General features: G+C 36.0%; 2 pseudogenes; both read left to right on the forward strand.

The window, feature by feature from the left end:
• Window positions 1-907: 907 nt before the first annotated feature.
• On the forward strand, window positions 908-11,020 carry LOC117922495 (annotated as a pseudogene).
• A 312-nt stretch (window positions 11,021-11,332) lies between these two features.
• LOC117921435 lies at window positions 11,333-12,065 on the forward strand (annotated as a pseudogene).
• Window positions 12,066-25,602: the final 13,537 nt, after the last annotated feature.

Here is a 25,602-nt window from a genome sequence, read left to right on the forward strand (position 1 = left end):
GAAAGCAGACCTGTTTTGTGCATTATAATCAGTGAATGAAATCGGATGAAATGACCAACTTGAGTTTTGGAGATTTAGGCTTAATAGTTATAGGAGAGTGAGTCAATGGTACCTGTTCTCTCATGGGTTTTAACTTCTGGGCTTGACAAGCCGGGTTTAGGTGGCTGCCCTTGAGGTTGAACCTTCTACCACCCGTTCCTTCTTTCCCTTCACTTCTCGCAGGAAATATAAAGCAACAGTTCCTGTATCGCTTGTTCCCATTCCCCGAGAGTATTCTTGTCAGCCAATTCTCGTCCAACAGTAACGAGTGCAAGTGGCAAGCCATTGCATCTCTCCACAACGCTATGGGCAAGATTTTGTATATCAGGTTGAGAACTTAAGTGTCCTCTCCGACCATCAGCGCGAACAAATTCAAGGCTTCGTTCGGTGGCAAACGCTTTCCGTTAAACTTCCTTTGAACTTTCATCTCACTGCAGATTTTCAAGGATCGAGTTGTGATTATCATCCAGAAGAGGAACTCCTATTTATGAGAGATCAAGTGGTTTTCACATTGGAATTTTTTATGTGTCGGCTCACATAATCAATGTGATAATACCATAAATCAATGCTATTTTATTTTTGTATTGTGATCCATAATGGGACTGGACACATATTATTGTTTGATTTTTTATGGGCTCACCATAATTCACTTAACTAGCCCATTAAGTCAAGTAATTCAAATAATGTGTGTAATATGTGATATATATATATAAGTGCAAAGGAAGGCTTCTTCTTCCTTGGGGGTTAAAAAGGGCACGCACTCTTGAGAGCACACACTTGAATTGAATCTTGGGGAAGAACTCATTGAACCCGGATTTTCACACCATCATGGACTGAGCATATTCTTGGACACCAGTGGAGCACGAAAATGACTTTCCATGACATTAATCAAGGTGAGCATTTCATTTATTGTCATTTAATGCATGCTTTAATGTCTAAATGTGAATGTCGTTTAAACTTTCATCAATTGGTATCAAAGCACTACATGGATAACATTTGAGCTGCATATTTGGGTTATTTTGGGTTTCCCATTTTCTAGTTTGGCAGCTATTTTTTTGGAGCTATTTTTTTTTTTCCATTTGGTGCTGATTATCAGTTTTCAAGCCCAATTGATGTTAGAGACTTGTAGAAAATATTGTTTGGAGAAAAGCCCATCATTTTTTATGGTTTTTTAGAGCTCATTTGATGGGATTTCAAAAATTAGGGCTTATTTTGGTTCTTCTTTTTATGCGTTTTTGTGTAATTTTTCTTCTCCAGAAAAACCAGGTCGTGTTCAGCCCGATGGATAAGATCAACAGTGCATGATGTCCTAAAAAAACTTTTTTTTCTTGATATTCTTGGAATTATTATGCATTTGTTAAATTTGGTTTTACAGGGACAATTATTATTTTCATTGTTCTTTATGATATAATTTTTTATCTTATACCAATAATATTGTCCTAGACCATTTTTGTTAAATATTCAAATTTATTATGGTAATAAAGAACTTTTGTGTGATTGCCTATCGCAATTCCAAGTGTGTCAAGTTGTGTATATTAAATGTTTGAGTTTATCATGACAATAGTGAACATATATGTGGTTGCCTATTGTGATCTTATATGTGTCAAATTGTCTTTGTTGAGATATTTTATCTCCCACTTTTGGTTGTTTTATTATTGTGATTACTAAGGTTCATACGGGTATTGTAATTGTCCAATCGATGATTATAATACTTGGTAGAATGCTTAGATTGGTGAAAGAAATTAATTATATATTATGAATCGTACTAATTTTTTTTTGCCATTTCGATAATAAAATTAGTACATCTTGGTTGTGATATTTAATTAGTTGTCCTTACCGCTGTGGAATTTCAAAATTCCAAGTTATTGCTAAATTGAGAAATTCTGGAAACTAACAAATAACATGATATTGTAGTAACATGCATATTGTTTAATTTTGCTATTTTCCAGCTACTAGCAATCCTGGAATTACTTTGCAATTATCTGTCATCAAGCCTCTTACTGGAAATAACTTTGAGGAATGGTATGAATCTTTCAATGTGCATATGACTGCACAATTTGGACTTGGCTTTGAGAGTTGATGAGCCAAGTAAGCCCACTGATGTGAGTTCTGTTGATGAAAGATCCTTTTATGAGAAATAGGAGCACTCCAATAGAGTTGTTTGATGGTGATGGAGTATACTATGGATAAATCTATTAAAGAATGTGTGTCAAAGACGGAAAGGGCCAAAAACTTTTTGGAATATGTAAAGGCCAATTATACCAAGATTGATAAGGCAGAAATGACAACTTATTTGAAGCTTCTCACAACCACTATGTATGATGGAGTAGGGGGGTTAGAGATCACATCATCAAGCTAAAGCACTACTTCAACAAGGCGAATGAGATAAAAGTGGAGTTGAGTGAGAAATTCTTGAAATGGTTGATACTTAAGTATCTTCCTACTTCCTTTGATGCGGTGAAGTTGACTTATAATACCTTGAAAGAAGAATGGACTTTGGAGGAGTTGATGTCCATTATGGTGCAACATGAAGTCTCACTAAAGAAAAATGAGACTCACTTCCTTGCTCTTGTTACTAACCAAGTGAACAATATGAAGAAAAAACCTCCGCACGAGAATTTTGGAGGCTCTAAACAATTCAAGAGGAAAGGGAATTCGAGTCAAGGAACTTCTAATGCATTTGCTTATTCTAATGCTACAAAGAATAAGAGATTCAAGGGAAAGTGCAACTTTTTCCATGAGATTGGCCACAGGCAGGCTGATTGCTTCAAGTTTAAAAATTGGCTAGAGAAAAAAAAGAAATGTGAAATTGTGGTTGTGGTTAATTTGAATGCAAACATGATTGAGACTAATATTGTTGATGTTCATGCCAATTCTTGGTGGTTAGATATTGGTGCCACTATTAATGACACTAATTCTTTGTAGGAGTTGACAAACAAAAAGAGGTCGTCAAAGCATGAAGAATGTGTGTATATGGGTGATAGAAGAAAAGTGAAAGTAGAATTTTTTGGCATGATAAAGCTAAGATTGACCATATAAAGTTTTCTGTTGTTACACAATGTTACTTACATACCCTCACTTAGGAGGAATCTGATTTTTGTATCTATTTTGGACAGACAATGTTACACTTTCCACTTTGGAGGAGGAAAAGTGGATATATTTAGCAACCCAGTTCTAATTGGCTATGTTGTTTTGTTTGGGAATCTTTATAGTCTTAGTTTGCATTATGGTCTGTTATGTGATTCATCTTCTATTAATTTTTTTGTTGGTTGTAAGCGTGCTAGAATGAATTTGAGTTCTTCCATTTTGTGGCACAAATGCCTAGGTCATATTTCTAGGTAAAGATTAGAGAGATTGGTTAGAGATGGTGTGCTTTCTAATCTTGATTTCTCAGACTTCGAGACTTGTGTTGTTTGCTTAAAGGGGAAGATGATAGCTAAGACCAAAAAAGAGAAGATTGATAGGTATGAAAGTACTTTAGACTTGATCCATACAAATATATGTGGTCCTTTGACACCAACTGCTTTAGAGGGTTATAAATATTTCATCACTTTTATTAATGATTTCTCTAGATATGGTTATGTTGAACTGATCCATGAGAAATCTGACTCCCTAAATGTGTTTAAGGCCTTTAAGGCTAAGGTAGAGTTATAGTTGGGAAAACCCATTAAAGTTGTGAAGTTTGATAGAGGTGGTAAGTATTACGGGAGATGTGATGAGATTGGAGGGAATCCTGGACCATTCGCTAAGTTTATGTTGGAATGCGGCATTGATGCTAGATATACAATTTCAAACACTCCTTAAAAGAATGGAGTTGTAGAAATAAGGAATTGTACATTGTTGGATATGGTAAGGTACATGTTGTCTAATTCCTCCTTACCAAAATTTCTGTGGGGTGAAGCCTTAAGGATTGCGACATATATTTTGAATCAAGTGTCCAGTAAGTCTGTACCTAAGACACCTTATGAGCTATGGTGAGGGAAGAAACCGAGCCTTCACCATTTTCATGTTTGGGGATGTAAGGCTGAGGTTAGGCCATATAACTCACAGTCAAAGAAACTTTATACTAAAACCATTAGTGGTTTCTTTGTTGGTTATTGCATTGGATCAAGGGGTTTTAGATTTTATTGTCCATCTCATACCATCAGGATCATTGAGTTAGACAGGGTTGTATACTTTGAAGATGAAGTTAACGTTGATCCCAATTTTGTGCCTCGTGAGATACCTTTTTGAGAATAACATATTATAATTCATTTTCATACATCTCATTTTCCAGATGTGGATGTTCCTATTGTCCAACAGTCGGCCACTAATCAAGGAGAGCATGGTGATCAAGTGGAACCTGACATTCCTGTTGATGGTATTGTTGTTGATGGGATTCCTTTGAGAAGATCACATAAGGTTCGTAGGTTGGTGTAGACCCTCCATTTTGTCCTCCTAACACATCTCCTATTAGGTATTTGTTCAGTACTTTACAGTAGTTCTTTAGTGGCCCATTACTACTCATACTACTTTTTTTTTTTAGCCACCTCGGAGACTTTGGTTGAGGGATTATCTAAACCCTTATTGTGACCCTTGGGAGTCCTAATTTAGACTTAGGGTTTTCCTTCCTTTTTAGGATAGCTTTTAGGTACACTTTTAGAATAGCACACTTAGACATGTTTAGGTCACCTACATAATATCTTGATCACTTTAGGTTACTTAGGCACTATCTTAAACACCCTAGGCCCACTTAGGCACTCTTGGCTCACTTAGGCCCTTTTCTAAGTTCACTTAGGTTCACTTTGACCCACCTAGGCCCACTTTAGGCACCACTAGGCCCCAACCCATTTAGTTCATTCATTGACTCACTTTCTTAGATGGTTGCATGGTTTGCATGGACTACCTTATTGCATGGCTTGCATGACACGTTTTTTTTTTGTTTGTAAAATTACATTACTTGACTTTTTTATTATTATATTTTTGTTTATTTTATTCATTATCATGTCTATTCCCTTCTTTATTTTATTTTCCTATTATTTGTCAATTTTCCGTAATATTTGCCCTTACTTATCTATTTTAATTTAAGAATTTTATTTAAATGTTTTATTTTTATTTTATAACTACTACTATTATTATAACTTTTACTCATTTTTATCATCATTATTATAATTATTTTCTTTAATCTATTAACTTTGAAATTTTGTAGGAAAAGTATGGAACACCGCACAATCACATTGAGATTGAATATTTGGAAAATTTCCTTAGATGCATGGTGGGATGGATAGATTGAAAGGTAGGCGTGAACGTTTTGGGAAGAGTGATATTAAAAAATTTGGATACAATGGAGAAAAGAAACACTCTCAAACACTCACCTTGATACAATAAAACTCTCAAAGTTACAAAATAAGAACAAGAAGAAAAAAAACACAAGAAAGGCTCAAACAAGTTCTTGGAACTTTGTCCAAAGACTCTATTTCCTCCCACCTCTAGAAATCTTAGGGAACTAATGGAAATAGTCTTGGGATTGATCAAGCCTTTTCACTTTTCTGCATAAGATTTCAAAAAGAAGAAAAGTCATATATAGCACTCTTAGGGTTGAAAATGGTTACAAGGATGAGAAAAAACCCATTGTCTTCCTCAATCTCTTCATCTTTGTAACATTCAAAAATTAAATCATATGTTTAATTCACACATTAAACATGATTTAATCTCAAATGTGTAACTCTCTTACACTTAACCTCTTAAGTTTTATAAAGTTACAAAGATGAGAAGACTCATTGTCTTCCTTAACCTTTCAAGTTTTGTAACATTTCAAAACGTAATCATGTGTTTAATTCACACATTAAAAGTGTAACCCTTCTTACACTTTATTTTCAAAAGTTATTTTTCAAAAGTGTAACTCTTCTTACACTTTTTTTTTTTTTTAACCAACAATATATATTTATATAAATATAACAATCCCCCACTTGGTTAAAAATAAACATTAACCCTTATAACCTCAACAGTGAAAATGCATAAAATAAAATATCTTTCAATTTGAATTTTACCTTAGTGTAATTGTCACAAAGCTCCGTTGAAATCCCAGGTTGCTTGTAGCATTGAACCAGTTATTCCTTGTAACGAAACTGGTAACAACACACACACTTCCACTAACCACACGAGTGCCCATTATTTTCTTGCTTAGCACTTTTATGGCCATGTGCTCAATCCATTCATGAACTTTCTTGAAAGAAACTCCAACTCTCATGAGAGGCGGCACCATCCCTAAGTTCACATAGGTGAAATTCTTCCAGCATCCTTGTTACCTTTAAGATACTTGTCACACATAGACTGAATTTCATTAAAAGCTTTAAGCTTAACCCTCCAACGGTAACAACCAGCATTAATCATCACAAATGGAACTCACATGTTCTAATGCTGCCACAAACCACTTATCAATGACTTGTTTTTACCTATTGAACTTAAGACTAGTCATTTCGTAGTATTAAGTTGGGTTACCATCATTGGTGAATTTTATTTAAGGAGTTTTAGTCCCATCCCTCTAGATGTTATCCTTACTAAATCTCTTGTAAGAGGTTTAGTAAAAGGATCCGCCAAGTTTCCACTTGACCTCACAAATGAGATTGAGATGATTCCATATTGAATCAATTGTCTCACATACTCATGTCTAATGCTTATATGTCTAGACTTCCCATTGTACACTCCACTGTACGCACGAGCTAGAGTGGCTTGACTGTTACAATGTATCGACACTGTTGACACATTATTTGCAGTAAAAGGGATGTCCATCATGAGATCCCTAAGCCACTCAGCTTCTTTTCCAATTGCAGCTAGAGCTATAAACTCTGCCTCCATGGTTGAGTGTGATATACAAGTCTGTTTCTTGGATCCCCAAGAGACAGCCCCACCACCAAGTGTAAACACCCAACCTATGGTAGATAAATTATCTCTCACACTCGATATCCAGCTTGCATCTGAATACCCTTCAAGTATAGCAGGAAACTTTGAATATTGGAGGCTTAGTTTTTTAGTATTCTTTAGGTAACCAAGAACTCTACCAATAGCTTTCCAATGTTCCACGCTTGGATTGCTAATAAACCTACTTAGTTTACTAACTGCAAATGAAATGTCAGCCCTAGTACACTGAGCAGCATACATAAGACTTCCAATTACACTTGCATACTCAAGTTGAGCCACCGATCTACCATCATTCTTTTCAAGTTTTATACTTGAATCAAATGGAGTATTAGCATCTTTAATCTTGAGATGACTAAATTTGCTAACTACTTTCTCAATATAGTGGGTTTGGTTCAAAGCATAACCCCTACTATTTCTTTTCACTTTGATACCCAATATAGTATCAACTTCTCCAAGATCTTTCATCTTGAAGGTTGAGGATAGAAACCTTTTCGTTTCTATTATTCCTTTCATGTCATCACTCAAGATTAACATGTCATCCACATATAGACACACTATGACCATATAGTCATCACAAGTCTTTGAATATAAGCACTTGTCCACATTGTTGTGTCTAAATCCATCCGAAAGAATAGTATGATCAAATTTTTCGTGCCATTGTTTGGGAGCTTGTTTTAAACCATATAATGATTTGACAAGCTTACACACTTTGTTTTCATTCCCCAGTAGAACAAAACCTTCCGGTTGTTCCATGTAGACCTCCTCATTGAGATCCCCATTCAAGAATGCCGTTTTGACATCCATTTGATGAACAAATAGATTATGAATTGATGCCAAAGCAAACGATATCCTAATTGATGTTGTTCTAGCCACCGGCGCATAGGTATCAAAATAATCAATACCTTCTCTTTGTTTAAACCCCTTAGCTACTAATCTAGCCTTAAAGGTTTGAATCATGCCATCGGTGTGATATTTCCTTCGAAATACCCACTTGCACCCTATTGGTTTAGATCCTGGTGGAAGGTCTACCAATTCCCATGTTTGGTTGGACATAATTGAATCCATTTCATCATTGATAGCCTCTTTCCAAAAAGCAACATCTCTAGAAGCCATAGCTTCTTTGTATGTTTTGGGATCCTCCTCTATTTGAAGTACTATAGGAATTTTTCTTATAATATCTTCTCTATTTCCTTCTACTAAGTAAAAGGAAATTCTTTGAGAGTCAATCTCATCCGATCCCAACACTTTCTCTTTTCTAGCTCTTTGGCTTTTCCGAGGCACAATGGGTTACTCAACAACCTTTGAAGGTGTCTCCTCTAGAGACTCTCCAACACTAGTAGGTACTTGAGAATTGCTATCACTCAACAAATTCTCAAAGAACTCTACCTCTCTTGATTCAATTATCACATTAGACTCCAAGTCTAATAGCCTATAAGCTTTGCTATTTGAGGCATAGCCTACAAATGCACACTTAATGGCTCTTGGACCCAATTTTGTTTTATTTAGATCTGTTTTCTTGCAATAAGCAAGACACCCCCACACTTTGAAGTAACCTATATTAGGCTTCCTTCCTTTCCATAACTCATATGGAGATATCTCATTTTTCTTCATAGGAATTCTATTCAAAATATGGCAAGCAGTCAACAAAGCTTCACCCCACAAATTGAAATTCAATTTAAGATGCAATAACATAGCATTCACCATTTCCAAGAATGTTCTATTCTTTCTCTCCGCTATGCCATTGTGTTGAGGTGTATAGGGTGCGGTGCACTCATGTATTATGCCATATTCTTCACAAAAAGAATTGAATTCACTAGAGAAATATTCACCACCTCTATCACTTCTAAGCACCTTAATATTTTTTTCTAGTTGATTTTCAACTTCGGCTTTGTAAACTTGTTTTCAAGAGCCTCCCAAATCTCCCTCGCAGAATAGGTGTTGGTGTAGAGATCATATAGCCTATCGGATAAGGCGTTCAAAATATGACCCCTACATATGAGCTCATCCTCCTCCCTCTTCTTCCTTGCCGCCACCACTTGAGGTGTGTCATTTTCCTTTGGTTCCGGTAACGGTGCCAAGGTAGGATCAAGGATGTAGAAAATCTTGAGTGTTGTGAGAAGGAATCTCACCTTGTCTTGCCACCTAGTGAAGTTGGAACCATCAAAACGATCCAACCTCACAAGGTCTTGGTTCATAATCTTGATAGTCTCTTCTTCCATTGAAAAATAGAGTCTTTGATTGATATTAAAAAATTTGGATACAATGGAGAAAAGAAACACTCTCAAACACTCACTTTGATACAATAAAACTCTCAAAGTTACAAAATAAGAACAAGAAGAAGAAGAACACAAGAAAGGCTCAAACAAGTTCTTGGAACTTTGTCCAAAGACTCTATTTCCTCCCACCTCTAGAAATCTTTAGGGAACTAATGGAAATAGTCTTGGGATTGATCAAGCCTTTTCACTTTTCTGTATAAGATTTCAAAAAGAAGAAAAGTCATATATAGCACTCTTAGGGTTGAAAATGGTTACAAGAATGAGAAAAAACTCATTGTCTTCCTCAATCTCTTCATCTTTGTAACATTCAAAAATTAAATCATATGTTTAATTCACACATTAAACATGATTTAATCTCAAATGTGTAACTCTCTTACACTTAACCTCTTAAGTTTTATAAAGTTACAAAGATGAAAAGACTCATTGTATTCCTTAACCTTTCAAGTTTTGTAACATTTCAAAACTTAATCATGTGTTTAATTCACACATTAAAAGTGTAACTCTTCTTACACTTTATTTTCAAAAGTGTAACTCTTCTTACACTTTTTTTTTTTTTTTTTTTAACCAACAATATATATATATTTATATAAATATAACAAAGAGTCCTCATTAAGGGAAGTAAGATCATGACTTTAAGAAGGAATTCAGGCTGCATGAAAAAAAAGTCTGACAACACACACAGATTTTGGAGAAGACAGCCACGTCGGGAAGGAGGATTTTCTCCATGGATGAAAAAAACGGGTAAGAGAGAGAGAGAAGTCTGATATGGCGACGCAAGTGTTTCTAACAAGATACTTGATTTTAAGAATACTAGAAGTTCATCATGCAGCTTTATTTTAATCCCGTAATTGTGAAAATGCTTAGCAATCTGAAGGTTTTGGCAACTGCTGTTTTGTTGAAGATAATTATGAGACGTCATTTTCCATGATTCAGTGGGAAACTCTTTCTTTGTTGCTCATCGCGATTAGTGTTAATCAGATGCGTTCTCTATTAGAGGGTACCACTGATTTAGGCCTTCCAGTGGCTACGGGTGCATATCTTTATACATTGATCCTTGTAATTGTTCCGTATTTAACCCCAATCTACAATGAGTATGCATTGAAGAGCCAATATGATACAAGCATTTATCTTCAGAACTTATTTTTATATGGGTATGGTGTTATATTCAACTTCTTGGAATTGTGGGAACTGTCGTTGTCAAAGGTCCCAGTAACTTTGACATCTTGCATGGATATTCAAAGAATACCATGCTTCTGATATTTAATAATGTGGTACAAGGAATTTTATCCTATTTTTTTTTTTATTTCTTTAAATATACCTATACAATTTTGAAGAAGTATTCGTCAACTGCAGCCGCCATTTCTACAGGCATAGCATCTGCTGTAATGTTTGGTCACACCCTGACCATTAACTTTATTTTAGGAATTTCTATTGTGTTTACCTCTATGCACCAGTTCTTGTCACCTCTTTCAAAAGTCAAAGATGAGGAACAAAATGGGAAGTTAGAGGTAATGGACATTCAGGGTGACCATAGGTTGAAGGATTCATATTTCACAAATATGGCTGCAACACGGCAATTCCTAAGAGGGGACAACACACATTCCATTGATAGGGGGATTGACGCTGTCATAGGGGGAGATGTTGGATTCTTCTCAGAGAGGCTGATCATTCAGACAAAGAGATGGCTACCACTCACGAAAAAAAAAATTGTTGGATTCTGGAAGAGAGGGGATTTCTGGGGGACGGGAGGCATGAAAAATCTGAGACACCGCAAGAAGAACTCTTCAGATACAGCACGCAAATGAGGAGAGGTTGGTAATCATTAAAAAAAAAAAAAAAAACAACAACCTACACGCACCATGAGGGCTTTCCAACATGCATGGATTTTTCCATGAACGCATGCATGATTAACACGCCACGGGTCCCATATGTGGTGATGATGCAACCCTCTTGTTGAAAAACTAACAAAACCAGAAACGGAGACTGGTAGAGGAACCAAAAATAATTTCCAGAAAGAGAGAGACGGAGGCGATCTTCTTCTTGCCTTGCGTCTTTCCTCGCTGCTCATTTCAACAGAGGCCTTTCTCTTGGTTTGGATTTTTTTTCTTACTGTTGACTAATAGCACGATCCATCGATTCTCTTCGCCATGTTCAAGTCTTTATGGGGATCTCAAGAGCAACAACCTCAGCCACGACCACAGGATATTTCTGGACAGTCTTGGTATCCTCCATCAATAGTTACCTCTCCAAGTTCCTCATGCCCTTCAACATCAAGTAGTAGCACTTCTAGTTGCTTCAGTCTGCAAAGGCCTTCTGATCGACCCCCATTTCCATCACATGTTTCTCCTACTAAAGCTGCTGGCATGATTGTTCTGTTAAAGGATAAGATCATCGATGAGTTTTGAAAGCTTTTATCTGACAAGGATGCGTACAACCAAGTGTTACTTTCACTTGATCAAGTTAAAATTCAAAACAATCTAAGAGATGAACTTCAGAAGGAGACTTTGCAACTTGCCATAGAGAACTTGGAGAAGGGACCATAGATAGTGGAATTGAGAAACCAGTGCAGAATAATCCGGACAATAGAGTTAGCTGCTGCATAGGAGAAGTTAAATGAACTGGAAAGACAGAAAGAAAAGATCTTAACAGTTCTACTCTTCTGCACCCTCGCTTCACAAGCTTCAAGAAACTATGAACAAAATAGAGGAGGAATCTGAAACTCTGCATAGACAACTTCTTGATAGAGAGATGGATCTTGGGGCTTTTGTTCAGAAATACGAGAGACTCCAAACTACTTACCACTGGCGAGCACTCACACATCTTGCAGCCAAGACATCTTCAATTGGATGATGGCTCAGCTCTCCTTAATAAGATGTATACTGTGGAGGATTGCTTCTTTATACCATAGGTCTCCACACGCAAGTTACCACCAAGAAAGATCTCCATTTTCTATCATAGAAAGTTATCCATTGGCATCAAAATGAGGAACACATGCACCAAGGTGATTCCTTTATGGCCCACACGTATATTCTGGAGGACGTGCACAATTTCTACAACAATAGTGGATTTCGGACGGGATCGGGCTGCCACTTTGACGCATCAAGGGAGTATTTTTTTCTTACACAACACAGGTTAGTTTTCGTTTTCGGTAAAGCATTTTTTTTAGTTTAGATGGTAGTTCAATGATTTAATTAATTCTTTGTGATAAATTCTTTTAAATCTCAATTTGAACAATTGTTTTGTTTCTCTTAGATTAGATGTATTTTTTTGTGATCGTAGTTCATAAGTTCCATATTAGTTTATTTTAATCTACATGATAGTTTAAATGTGTTTGTGATTTTAACCTAATTAGTTTTGTCTTAATTTATTATTTAGTTTAGTTTTGATTGATGATTGTTGATTTATTACTTTAATTAACTAATTTTCTTAGATAGAGTTTAATTTCAATCTAGTTTAGTTTTAATTTATTCTATAATTTGAATGCGTTCATGATTTTAATTCAATTGTTTGATTAACCCTCTTAGATAAATTCCATATTTTTAATTTCGATTTTAGTTTAATTTTAATTTATTGATTTATTTATTTGTTTTAGTTTAAATGTATTTGCAATTTCAATTCGATAGTTTAGCCAATCATATTAGATGAAGCTGATATTTTTAATTCTAATTTAATCTAGTATTAATTATTTTTTTAGTTCGAGTGTGTCTATGCGTTTTTTATTTCGCTAATTTTGATTTTGATCCATTTATATTCAATCTTGTAGGTGATTATAATTTTGATTAATTAATTTAGTTAATCGCGTGTCATTATTTTCATGTCTTAAGTATGACAATTCTAATTTTGATCCATCAATATTCAATTTTAGTGTTTTTAGAGTTTCAGTTAATTAATTTAGTCAATCACATGTTATTGTTTTCATATTTTGAATACGACAGATTTTGGTTTTGATCTATTAATATTTAGTTTGAGTTTTTAGGAATTTTAGATAATCAATCTAGTTAATAGCATGTTATTGTTTTCATATTTTTAAGATTATTAAATTTTGGTTTTTGATTTACCATATTTCATTAGAATGTTAATTTACCTTAATTGATCTCATATTATTATCTCCATGTGCTAAGTTTATTGACTTTAATCCTTGATTGTTCTTTTTATTATTATTATTATGTGTTTCTTGAAATCTAGATGTTAGTCTTGGATAATATTTTTGTTAGCTTGCTTGATTTAGAAGTCATTAGTTTGTTGCCTTAGTGATTGTCGGTCAAATCCTTTTTGTTTTAAGGCCACCGGAAACCCATGAAGGTTGGCTCTACTCTCATCACTTTGATTGACATAATTGTCTAAATCTTTACTTTGTGATTTTCGTTTCCTTTTGTTTTGGTTGGTATTTTGTTTTCTATATTTTGTTATTTTCAAATTAATTCCTTTTATTTTAAAATCAAATACTTTTCTTAAAAGATCCCCTTGAAAATTCTATTTTAAAAAATTCATTCAGAGTCTTTAGAATCAAAATCTCTTTTTTAAAAATAATATGCAACCATATTTTGATCGGTTCGCATCTTTCTTGGTTTTCAATAAAAATTTTGGTTTTGAATAAAACACGAATCAAAGCTTGTGGTCCCAAATAAATGGGATAATTTTAGGCTAAATTCATGTATATCGATTGGGGAATTGGTGAAACCCCAACATAAGAGAATCTTTTCAAAACTTATTTTTGCTACCACCCTTGCTATCTATTATAATTATATCTATCTATTTTTTTAGGAATTGTATACAAGATGTGTGTGATACTTGATTATTTCGTATATTCTGATCATTTTTGCTATGCTAATTAGACATGCATGCTAGGATTTCTTATTTTATTCTTTATTATCTAACCCCCCATGTCTTGAGGAAGCATATTATGAATTATCTATGCTATCCAGGTATGCCCCCTAACACCCACTTTTTGAATTCTGTAACTATGATTGTCATTGTGAATTATGCCTATGTTTGACAGTGCTTGGGTGTCTTGATATTTGTTATATTGTTCAACTATCGATGATGAAATGCATGTTGGGTGACATACTATCTAAACTAACCTTTGATGTTTTGTGATAGCGCTTAAGAAGTGGTTTAGGTATGCACCATAACTCTTCTTTATTGTGATTTGATCTTATTTAGCATGCTATTTTTTTGAAATCACCTTAGTTACCTCGGTATCTATATAATTAACAAATTAATTGTCATATTTCCCTCAACTTAGTTAGTAAAGACCTCTTTAGGGCTTAGAGGGGTGCTACCTCTTAGAGGTACCTTCTCAATAAGTAACCTGATCCCCGAACCTAGACTCGGGTTTTTCAAAGACACGTTTTTTTCCAAAAATTATGGAGTCATTTTTTAAGGTTTAATTTCTAGTTTTATTTTCCCTTTAAAATAAAATAAAATAAGTTGCGACTCCAACTTTTCCAAAATTGATTTTTTTCACAAATAAAAGTGAGTCTCGTCGATCGAGTGGGGGTACACGTGAAAAATGCGGGTCCACAGCTGGTTATTTCAGATGATTACATGATTTATTTGCAGGAGCATGAGTGTGATGGTTATGATGTTTCTGATCCAGTCACTTATCAAGAAGAAATTCATTATCCTCAATTCACTTGTTGGAAAGAAGCCATGGATGATGAAATGAACTCTATGTATATGAATGGTGTTTGGGATTTGGTCGAATTGCCACATGGTTGTAAACCAGTTCGATGCAAGTGGGTCTTTAAAACCAAACGTGATTCTAGTGGGCAAATAGAGAGATATAAAGCTAGACTTGTGGTTAAAGGTTATAGTCAAAGATAAGGAATTGATTTTAAAGAAACCTTCTCACCTGTGTCAACCAAGGACTCTTTTAGAGTTATTATGGTCATAGTAGCTCATTTTGATTTGGAGCTACATCAGATGGATGTCAAGACAACTTTCTTGAATGGTGATTTGGATGAGGACGTGTATATGGAGCACCTTATTGGTTTTGCAAAAGTTGGAAAGGAAGATTTAGTTTGCAAGCTCAATAAGTCAATTTATGGTCTTAAATAGGCTTCGAGGCAATGGTATCTGAAGTTTGATAGGATTATCACCTAAAATGGTTTTAAAGAGAATATAGTTGACAGATGCATATATTTGAGGGTCAGTGGAAGTAATTACATATTTCTTGTTTTATATGTTGATGATATACTACTCACATCAAATGATTCCGACTTGTTGATTGAGACAAAGCACATGTTGTCAACCCATTTTGACATGAAGGATCTTGGTGAGGCTTCTTATGTTTTGGGCATAAAAGATTCTTCGTGATAGGGTTAATGGGGTGCTTAAATTGTCTCAAATGATAAGATATTGAAAAGGTTCAATATGCACAATTGTAGTTCTACTAGAGCGCCAATTGTGAAGGGTGATAAGTTTTCAAACGCTCAGTGTCCTCAAAATGATGATGAGAGAGAAGAAATGAGAACCATTCCTTATTCATCTTTGGTTGGCAGCCTTATGTATGCTTAAGTATGTACACACCCTGATATTGCTTTTGTTGTGGGCATGTTGGGAAGGTACTTGAGCAATCTTGGGAGTCAACATTGGAAAGCTGCTAAGAAGGTCCTTAGGTATTTGCAAGGAACTAAGGACTTCATGTTGACATATTAGCGCACCAACATACTTGATGTAATTGGGTTTTGTGATGCTGATTTTTTTGGCTGCATGGATGATAAAATCCACTATGAGCTATATTTTTATGATGGCAGGAGGAGCTATATCTTGGAAAAGTGTCAAGCAGACACTTACAACATCCTCAACTATGGAGGCAGAGTATGTGGCATGTTAAGAGGCTTGTTGTCATGCTATATGGATACGAAATTTTATTTCAGCTTTGGGAGTTGTTGACTCCATTTTTAGACCGCTGAAATTATTTTATGATAATTCCGCAGTTGTTGCTTTCTCTAAGAACACTAGGAGTACTTATCGCTCTAAGCATATTGATGTAAAGTTCTATTTCGTTAAGGAGAAAATGGCAGTCTCTTATTGATATTGAGCACATGTCCGTAAAAGGTATGTTGGCAGATCCACTAACAAAAGACTTACTCATAGTTGTGTTTCATGAACATGTATCTCAAATGGGGTTGTTGGGAGCCTAAGTTGCATTAAGTTAGTGGGAGCCATTTTTTGGTATTGTAATATTTTGCTATTGTTAGAAGGATTGCTACTATTGTATATTTCCCTGTGAATCAAGTAATGGAGCATGTATGATTGCTTTTGATTATTTGTTTTGATGAGATTCTATGGGTTATTGATTTATGATTGTGTATATGTTGTGATGTTTGATTATGTAGTCCAAGTGGGAGAATTGTTGGAATTTTTTATGTGTGGACTTACATAATCAATGTGATAATGCCATAAATCAATGTTATTTTATTTTTGCATTGTGGTCCATAATAGGATTGGACACATATTGTTGCTTGATTTTTTATGGGCTCACTCTAATTCACTTGACTAACTCATTAAGTCAAGTGGTCCAAATAAAGTGTGTAATGTGTGATATATATATATATATATATATAACTGCAAAGGAAGGCTTCTTCTTCCTTGGGGGCTGAAAAGGGCACGCACTCTTGAGAGCACACACTTGGACTGAATCTTGGGGAAGAAAGGGAAGAGCTCATTGAACCCTGATTTTCACACCATCACGGACTGAGCATATTCTTGGACACTAGTGGAGCACGAAAATGGCTTTTCATGGCATTAATCAAGGTGAGCATTTCATTTATTTCCATTTAATGCATGCTTTAATGTCTACATGTGATCCTATGTCGTTTAAAATTTCATCATTCCACACATCATCTAAAAGTAGGACAAATTTTTTTGTTTCTAAGATGTCGAATATTTTTTTAGCCATTTCCTCTATTCTACCTTGCCACATGCTATCTGGGATCTGTAATTGATTTCGAATCACCTCTTGAGCAGCTCTCACACTTTCTTGCTTGGACACGACGACCCAAATCACTATATCGAATTGGCTATTTGTTTTGAGGAACTCATTGTTGATTTTCTTCATTAGTGTTGTTTTTCTAATGCCTCTTTTTCCACTCACGAAGACTCCAGAAGTATTGGTTGCTTCTCACTATCAACTGAGGGTTGGGGGTATCATGTGATTGTTCCAATCCTTTGCTTCCCTGTTTTTCCATACTAATTTTCATTTCTTCCAATTAAAGACAATTGAATATAACAAGAGTCTCCAAATAGTTCAGAGATATTGATGATAGCTCAAGCAACAATAAATCTCTGCAGTCATGTATACTTAATCTTCTTATGCACCTTTGTAACTTGTAGGAGCTCAGTAATTTATTGAGAGCAGCAACACTACAGAAGGAGAGAGAGAACTCATCCATAGCTACTATGGACTCCAATTCCTCCAATAAGGTGGTGCGAAATGCAGATAAAGCATTTCCATCATACATATTGAACAATTGTAATGATGAAAGACTAGATATCAAATGTGGAAGAATTATAAGTGGAAGCATACCATCAAGTAACAAGCACCTCAGTTTTGTCAACTTCATGATCTCAATCGACAACTCTTTTACTTGTGTCATTGAAAGATTAATGTATTCCAAGTTCATTAATCTCTCAATCCCATCAGGTAACTCAGTTAAACAATGAGTGGCTGACAAATCTAGAACTCTTATGAGAGGCATGAATTGGAAGAATCCTCTTGGAAACGTCTTCAATTGAATGCATTCCCTCACAAAGAGAGTCTGGAGAATAGAGCAATTTGGTGTTTCTAGGAGTTTCTCAATATTCCTACCCCACAATGATATCCTCTTTGCCTTCTTCCAGTCGGTAACTCTCTCAGCGTCAACAAGCCCAAAAGATTCACATACCAAAATATTGTTCATCCTCTTTCCACATTGTTGACCTATCCATAGAGCCATATCACGTATCACATCATGCATCCTGATTGATTCTTTAAATTCCATCACCCTCCTCCAACAAGCATGCACTCTTTAGGTCTTCAATGATTTTGTGTCCTCGTCTAGTCGCGTGCTTCATATATGTCCTTACCATAAAAAAATCCTTCACCAATCTAATGTTCTATAAGCTCATCATTCCTAATTTCATATTCCTTGGGAAACACAGAACAGTATATGAAGCAAGATTTGGTGATATCATCTCTCAAGCTATCATAGCTTAGTTTCAAAACACTAAACTAATCCTTCATACCTGAAATTTCCACTGGGAATTTCTCCAGTTCTTGGATTGCCTGATCCCATTCCTGGGGAGAATTCTTATCAGCCATTGCTCGTCCAACAGTAACCAGGGCAAGTGGTAAGCCTTTGCACCGCTCTGCCACCTTTTTAGCAAGCTGTGGTATATCAGGGTGAGAATTCAGAGTGTTCTTTCCGACCTTCATCATGAACAAAGCCAAGGCTTCTTCCCGTGCCAAACACTCTACTCTAAACTTCCTTTGAACTTCCATTTCATTGCATATTTTCTGTAATCGAGTTGTGATTATTACTTTGGACTCGTTCCTAACATTTGGAAGAGGAACTCCTATTTCTGAGAGATCAAGTGGTTGCCATACATCATCTAAAAGTAGCACAAATTTTTTTGTTTTCATGATGTTGAATATTTTTCTAGCCCTTTCATCCTCTGTTCTACCTTGCCACATGCTATCCGGGATCTGTAATTGATTTCGAATCACCTCTTGAGCAGCTCTCACACTTGCTTGCTTGGACACGGCAACCCAAATCAGTGTATCAAATTGGTGACTTGTTTTGAGGAACTCATTGTTAATTTTCTTCATTAGTGTTGTTTTTCCAATGCCTCTTGTTCCATATAATCTAATAATCCCTACTTGATGTTCAGTGAGGCAGCTGCACACTCTCATATACAACCAATCTAAGCCCACAATAAGCCCAAGAGGCACTTCATCTACCACAGCACGAGGCAACCTATCTGGTACAGAATAAAAATGTTCTATAAGCTCATCATTTCTAATCACATTCCTTGGGAAATATAAAGAAATATATGAAACAAGATTTGGTGATAGATAATAACTTAGCTTCAAACCATGAAACAATTGATCCTCCGTACCTGAAATTTCTAGTAGGAAGTTCTCCAGTTCCTATATCGCTTGTTCCCATTCCCCGAGTATTCTTGTTAGCCAATGCTCGTCCAACAATAACGAGTGCAAGTGGCAAGCCTTTGCATCTCTCCATAACGTTGTGGGCAAGATTTCGTATATCAGAATGAGAACTTAGAGTGTCCTCTCTAAGCATCAGCATGAACAAATTCAAGGCTTCTCTCGATGGCAAACACTCTACTTTAAGCCTCTTTTGAGCTTCCATCTTGTTGAGAATCAGAAGAACCTGAAACTGATGAAAAACACCAAGAAACAGAGGATGAAAAAAAAAATGGATTGCAGAAAAAACTAACTAAAAAATTACATCAGACTTAAGTCCTATTTATAATACATCAATGACACAATAACAAAGTAAAAAAAATAAACTGAAATAACAACTTTTCTAACTAACTCTTCTCATCTAACTTGCTTTCTATTTTAAGTCTTTCTTCTTTCCTTTTTAGTTCCATGCTTTCAATATGAGATGCAACACTCCAACACCCCCCCTCAAGAGGAACATGGATGTTAATGATGTTCATCTTGCGAAGATTATGATGAAGAGGTAGAGAACTGAGAGGCTTTGTAAAGATATCTGCGAGCTATAATCGTGATGGAATATGGAAGAGCTTAATAACATGCTGCTGCAATTTTTCACGAATAAGATGGCAATCAATCTGGATATGCTTTGTTCTCTCGTGCTGAACTGGATTTGTGGCGATGGACATTGCTGATTTACTGTCAGTGTATAATAAAGCTGACTGTGAATGTTTGATATCCAGGTCTTGTAAGGCATACAAAAGCCATTGAATTTCACAGGTGGTAGTTGCAAGGGCTCGGTACTCTGCCTCTGCAGAGGATCGACTAACTGTAACTTGTTTCTTTGATTTCCATGAAATCAATGAGTTTCCAAGAAAAATTGCAAAACCAGTGACACTCCTTCTAGTATCGACACAGCCTGCCCAATCACTATCGGAAAAACCCTTTAATGGAAAATCTGAGAAAGAAGGAAAAAAGAGACCTTGCCCTGGTGTGGCCTTTAGATACCTCAGTACTCGAATGGTTGCTTGATGGTGACTAACAACAGGTTTTGCTAAAAATTGGCTGAGTACTTGTACAGAATAGGCTAAGTTAGGCCTAGTGAGAGTTAAATAAAGTAATCTGCCAATGAGTCTTCGGTAACCTGATGGATCTTCATAGAAATTGGTATCATTTGTTGATAACTTGAGGGTAGATTCCATAGGGAAGGCAGCAGGTTTGGATCCAGTTAAACCAGTGTCTTCAAGTATGTCAAGTATATACTTTCGTTGGCATAAGGAGATACCAGTCTTGGACCTTGCAATTTCCAAGCCAAGAAAGTATTTTAGTGGGCCTAAGTCTTTAATAGTGAACTTGGCATCTAAAAAGGTCTTCAACCTTTCAATTTCCAGAATGTTATCACTTGCCAATAGCACATCATCCACATAGACTAATAAGGCCATAAAAGAACTTTCAGATTTCTTAATGAACAGAGAACAGTCAGAATTACCTTGAATAAATCCATAGGAAAGAAGGGCCTGGGATAGTTTGGCATACCATTGCCTGGAAGCTTGCTTCAAGCCATAGAGGCTCTTTAAAAGACGACAAACTTTCTGTTCACCTTGGACAACCAACCCAGGAGGCAATTCCATGTATACCTCTTCATGTAAATCACCATGTAAAAATGCATTATTGACATCTAGTTGATGAAGATGCCACTGTTTGACGGCAACCGCAGCAAGTAGTAAACGAATGGATGTAATCTTGGCCACAGGAGAGAAACTATCAAAGAAATCAAGGCCTTCTTGCTTAGTATACCCTTTTGCCACCAATCTAGCTTTATGTCTTTCTATAGTTCTATCAGCTTTATATTTCACTTTGAATACCCATTTACAACCAATAGTCCTTTTATTTTTAGGAAGAGTAACAAGCTCCCAAGTTTTATTTAACTCCAAAGCAGTAAGTTCATGTTGCATGGCAGCTTGCCATTCAGGGAGGCGAGAAGCTTGGGTGTATGATTTGGGTTCTAGAGAGTTTGTGATAGAGGTGAGAAAAGCTTTATGGGATGTAGACAGTCTACTAGTAGAAAGAAAATGGTGAAAAGAATAGAAATTACCTTTAGTGGGAGAACAGTCAATTGAAGTAGATGTCTGAGTTGCATTTTGAGAAGAAGAGACATTACCACAATAATAGTCCTGCAGATATGAAGGTTTTTGTTTAATTCTGGTTGATTTTCTGAGTTGTAGGACTTCAGGGTCAGTTGAATCCAGATGGGATGGAGAGGGAAATGTAGGTGAGTTGGATTCAAGAAGGGTAGGAGGTTCAGAGAGAGAAGGAGAATTATTAGGTGGTGATGCAGATCCCACATTATGATAGGAATTGAAGAAGGAGGTGGTAGAAGGTGAATCTGAAAAGGATTATGAAAGAGGAAACATAAAAGAATGAGTTTCAGGATGTTGGGGCAACACTTGGAAAGGAAAAATTGTTTCATGGAATATGACATTCCGAGAAACAAGGATCTTATTGGTGTTTAGATCCATGAGTTTATAACCCTTAATATCAAAAGGATATCCTAGGAAGATGCACTTTGTGGCTCGTGAATCAAATTTTTGTCTGTGACTAGTTAAAGTGGATGCAAAACAAAGGCAGCCAAAAACTCTTAAATGAGAAAGGTTAGGTGTTTTGTTAAAAAGCATTTCAAAAGGGGTTTTATTTTGAAGTAGAGGAGTGGGAATTCTATTGATTGTGTGGGCAGCAGTAAGCACACAGTCACTCCAAAATATTAATGGTAGATTTGCTTGAAACATTAAGGCTCTAGCAGTGCTTAGTAGATGTTGATGTTTTCTCTCCACAACACCATTTTGTTGAGGAGTTTCGACACAACTTCTCTGATGCAAAATACCATATTTATGATAGAATTTTGTAAGTAAGAATTCTGGTCCATTATCAGACCTTATAACTTTGACAGAAGAAGAAAATTGGTTTGCTACCATTTTACAGAAAGTTTTTATTAAAGATGGCACTTCTGATTTAGCTTTAATCATGTATACCCAAGTACACCTTGTGAAGTCATCGACTATAGTTAAAAAATATCGAAAACCAGAATAAGAAGTAGTACCAAAGGGACCCCATATATCACAATGGATCAAATCAAAACTTTTATTAGAATTACTCTGTGATACAGAAAAATGAAGCCTTCTTTGCTTTGCTAAAGGACATATGTCACAAACATTTGTATGATCAAGAGTGATAGCAGAGTCAATCTGTTTGAGGAAATGGAATCTTGAACTAGATACATGTCCTAATCTACAATGCCATATATCTAAGTGTTTGTGAATAGAGGACAAAGCAAGAAGAGCAGAATTAAACTGAAATGAATTGCAGGTTTTAGCTTATGATGAAGCTGGAATCAGATGGTAAAGTCCTTCTTTTTCAAGAGCAATCCCAATCATCTTCTCCATTGACTGGTCCTGTAAAAGGAATGAGAAGCAGTAAAGGTAAGAGAAAGATTAGATTGTTTAGTGAGTTTGGAAATGGATAATAGATTGAATGAAAAATGAGGAACACACAAGACATTATGTAAAAATAAGGAATCTGAGAGACATACAGTACCAATGTGTGTGGCTGGAACTATAGTACCATTAGGAAGATTGATGGATGCATTAATTGGTTTAGGTGTAGAATGGTATAAAAGTGGTGAACAAATCATATGGTCTGTTGCACCCGTATCAAGAAGCCAATATGAAGTGGAATTTGGCTTAGAAGTAACAGAATTACAAGAAAAAATTGGTTTAAGTGTAGGTTGAACTTTACCAGAAAAGTGAGAGGTGGTGACAAGGTTAACAGCTGGTTGGACATTATTCTGATTGGAAGAATTGGGTTGAACTGAATTTGCAAGCGCCGCTAGTTTATGAAATTCCTCTGGAGTGAAACAAAACTTTTGTTGCTCATTCTATTTTGATTGGGAACCTCTGGAGTAGTAATGGTAGCATGAGCAGAAGCCATATTTCTTTTTCCTTTTGGTCCATTCTAGCTAGGGGGATAACCATGAAGTTGAAAACATTTGTCCACTGTGTGACCATTATAGCCACAATGAGTACAGTGTAGGGCAGATTTCTTTGGTTTGTCCTTGAAAGATTGTGGCTGGTATCTCTGCTGATTGGATTGTTTTGCCATCAAAGCATGAGTCTCATTATATGTAGCAGAATTTGTGAGTTGCCTCTGACTTTCTTCTTGAAGCAGTAGAGAGAAAACCTTGGACATGTTTGGTAATGGAACCATTAGTAGCAATTGGCTTCTGATAGAGGCATAAGAATCATTTAACCCCACCAAGAATTTGAGTACATAATCAGATTGTTGTCTGATTTGTAGAAAGTTGAAAAGTTCACAAGTGCATGTTGCCATCTTGCCACAAGTGCATGTTGGAAATGGCCTATAGCTAATGTACTCATCCCAAAAGGTCTTAAAGGTACTGAAATATTCAGTAACAGACAAAGCACCTTGACTGATGCAACTCAAAGATTTCTCAAGTTGGAAAACCCTTGGTCCATCACTCTGAGATATCTTACTTTAAGCTCAGTCCAAAGATCAACAGCAGATACCACAAACAGCAAGCTATTTCGTATTTCTTTTGAAATGGAATTCATCAACCAAGAAAGAACCAGATTATTTGCCCTTAACCATGCTGTGTGTTTAACAAGCTGATCAATAGAGGGAGAAACAATTGAACCATCTATAAATTGTACCCTGTTTTTTACTGTCAATGCAATGACTATCGAACAACTCCATGCAACATAGTTTTCTCCATTGAAGATTTCTGATACTAACAAAGCACCAGGATTGTCGCTTGGATGTAGGTAATACGGACTCGATGAGTCATCTGAAGGATTGATAGGAGGCTGATTAAAAGAATTAGATGAAGAAGGATGCACAGGAGAGGGATTGACAAGAGGAGAATCACCAAAACTCATTTTTAAGAATTTATTCAAGAAAATGCAAGAAGCTGGAAGACGATCAATGCAAGAATTCCAGAGCAGAATTTCGCAAGGCAGAAGTTGAGAAGAAATTGATCGATTTAGGTTGCGGAAGCTTTAGGGTTTGGCTCTGATACCATGTTGAGAATCAGAAGAACCTGAAACTGATGAAAAACACCAAGAAACAAAGGATGCAAAAGAAAATGGATTGCAGAAAAAACTAACTAAAAAATTACATCAGACTTGAGTCCTATTTATAATACATCAATGACACAATAACAAAGTAAAAAAAATAAACTGAAATAACAACTTTTCTAACTAACTCTTCTCATCTAACTTGCTTTCTATTTTAAGTCTTTCTTCTTTCCTTTTTAGTTCCATGCTTTCAATATGAGATGCAACACTCCAACACATCTCACTGCAGATTTTCAAGGATCGAGTTGGGATTATTACTTTGGACCTGTTTTTAGCATCCGGAAGAGGAACTCCTATTTATGAGAGATCAATTCGTTGGCATACATTGTCTAACAACAGCAAAAACCTTTGTCTTTTCATGATATTGAATATTTTTATAACCTTTTCATCCTGACTTCTAATTTGCCACAAGCAGCTGTCACGCTTGCTTGATTGGACACTGCAACCCAAATCACTATATCAAATGCGTAAGGAAATTTGAGGAGGCAATCGTTGTTGATTTTCTTCAGTAGTGTTGTCTTGCCTACACCGCGTACTCCATATAATCCAACAATTCCTACTGCATCTTCGTAAAAGCAGCTGCACACCAGTTGAGACAGAGAATCTAAGCCCACGGTATGCCCAAGAGGTAATTCATCTACAACAGGACGAAGAAACATGGCTGCCACAGTTTCAAAATCTCCTCTTGTTACCACACGCGTGCTTTTTTCAGCCACTCTCTTAGCAAGGTTGTATTTTGGCTGGAAATTACGACAGCTTCCCAGACAATGTTGCTTTTCTAGTAGTAGATCCGCTTCTTGCAGAATTGCATCCACTTCATTTTTGAAGTCACCAACGTCACAAAGCCAGCCTTGCACCTCCCGTAGGGGTATCATCTTTTCTCGCTGTTCAAGTTCCAGTCTTCTCTTTACATCTTCACTTCGAAAGTCCAGTCTCTGCATTTGGCATCTCAAGATTTCAACTTTTTTTTGAGACCACGGATATGAGAGACACAATTGGCGGTGAAATCCCACAGGCTAGTGGCAAGTTTGAGGATTGGGCTCACACATTCCATGCTCTCAGGGAATCTGAA

This window comes from Vitis riparia, chromosome 9, assembly GCF_004353265.1.
Source record: "Vitis riparia cultivar Riparia Gloire de Montpellier isolate 1030 chromosome 9, EGFV_Vit.rip_1.0, whole genome shotgun sequence".
Taxonomy (NCBI): Eukaryota; Viridiplantae; Streptophyta; class Magnoliopsida; order Vitales; family Vitaceae; genus Vitis; species Vitis riparia.